Source organism: Alosa alosa, chromosome 1 (genome assembly GCF_017589495.1).
Source record: "Alosa alosa isolate M-15738 ecotype Scorff River chromosome 1, AALO_Geno_1.1, whole genome shotgun sequence".
NCBI classification, from domain to species: domain Eukaryota; kingdom Metazoa; phylum Chordata; class Actinopteri; order Clupeiformes; family Clupeidae; genus Alosa; species Alosa alosa.
In genome coordinates, this window is record NC_063189.1 from 8,129,705 (window position 1) to 8,131,601 (window position 1,897).

At 41.9% G+C, this 1,897-nt stretch overlaps 1 long non-coding RNA gene across 1 annotated transcript; it reads right to left on the reverse strand.

The window, feature by feature from the left end:
- Positions 1–842: 842 nt before the first annotated feature.
- On the reverse strand, positions 843–1,563 carry LOC125293091. Its single transcript, XR_007193328.1, has 3 exons — positions 1,368–1,563; positions 1,044–1,140; positions 843–952 (listed from the first exon to the last, which is right to left on the reverse strand). It is a non-coding gene; the product is annotated as an uncharacterized LOC125293091 (long non-coding RNA).
- Positions 1,564–1,897: the final 334 nt, after the last annotated feature.

Here is a 1,897-nt window from a genome sequence, read left to right on the forward strand (position 1 = left end):
CAAGGCTATTAGTACCAGGGGTGTAAATAGACACTCTGTCATATTATTCTTCACCGTTGTCATTATAGTAGTATTAGTGATAGTATTAGTAGATTATTAGATTAGATGATGTGGACGGTGGTAGTGTAGTGGTTAAGGAGCTGGGCTAGCGTGCAGTAGCCTGAAAGTTGTCGGTTCAATTCCCGGCTTCCACCGTTGTGCCCTTGAGCAAGGCAGTTAACCCCAGGTTGCTCCGGGGACAATGTGATCCCTTGTAATATAGCTGACATATGTAAGTCACTTTGGTCAAGAAGTGTCTGCTAAATGTAATGTAATGTATTAGTAGTAGTTGCTAGTAATACAGTATGGGTGTTGTTATTCTTATTTGCTGGACTGAGTTTGAGTTAATACTGTAGTTTTACCGTTATTGTTGGCAGTATGAAGAGGCTTTTATCGATTACTTTATTTGCCCTGTAAGAAAACTACATTTGAAATGAGATCCAGCCTGTTTCTCTTAAGAGAACCTTAGGAGAAATAAGGCAGGATAGGAATAAGAATCGGTAGCTGAGAAATAGCCCTCCTGTTTTCTTAGCTCATGTCCAATTCAAGCTCAACATTAAGATCTCAAAATACTCTATTTTTCTTCGCAATCTATTCTCGCCTTATTTCTCCTAAGGGTCCCTGGGGTGTGAGGGTAGAGCAAGTAGAGGTGTTTGTGTTTTCCTGCATCATCTCCATCCTCCCTGGAGTGAATCATTTGTCGGCAAGACTTGGAAGGCATGAGAAAAAAAGGGGGGGAACGCCGAGGAACACCATTTTATGTTTATTTTTAGATGAAAGAGCATTGCAGCCACCCCCTCTTACAGTAGTTACACCCTGATTTGCACATCTCCTTCCTGCTCTTCCTCCGCCGTTGTGTTTTCTCCCTCATGCCCATACGTGAATTCACTGCCTGGAACACATTTCACAGAGCCTGACAGGACAGGATAGCAATGAGACAGACTGATGCAGTTTTCAGCACAGAAACTATGCCTCTAACTGTGCACAAATTCACGTCTTCTCACATTGTCAAATCGTAACAGAGCCCACACACAGGTGGTTCGGAGTGTCTCGACAATACACTCCCCCGGGGTATTTCCAGATGGCCAATAAAACCGCAGTCTGAAGTGAGAATAATAATAATTCCTTGCACAATTATTTCACACTTTTAATGTCAGGCAGCCTGAATACAGTGTGTTTTAATAGCCTGTTTGCTTCGTTGGAACAATGTGAGTTACATGCATTGTTCTCATATCCCACAGCCCTAAATTAAAGGAATCATTTAATTAAAGAAAAACTAAAATTGAACTAAAATTGGACTTAATTGAAAGGTATTTGAAAGATCTTACCTCAGTCCTTACCCCTTTAAACCAATTTAAAATTCACTTTCACATAGCATCTACACAATAGCCTCTTTCCTGTTGCCAGACGGCCAGTCTAATCATCCCAGTCCCATTCCTGGCCAACAAAGGAAAGCAAAACATACAAAGCACGAAAATGAAATTATCACATATATATCATATCCAGATAAATCATTTAGGTGCACCCAAGCAGTTGCTCCTAAAGCAGGCTTGGGGATTGTTTGATGACCAGTCGCTTAGCAACCGTGGATTATGACCATCTGTTGAAGTCTCCCTTGGAGGCCTTTGCAGGAACAAGCAAAAGGGAATTCCTTTATTATACAATTTTTCCCCCTTCAAGTGCACTGTGAAATGTGCCAGGGGCTGTCACCTCTGTTTACTCTTCCAGTCACCCCAAAATGGAGGAAGACTAGCCTACTCTGAACATGCATGGGATGTTGTGTTTGTGTTTTCTGCCTATGCTCAGTTCTTCCCTGCAATGGGTTGTTTTGTCGCTTTGTTCATTAGGACGAGGGAAC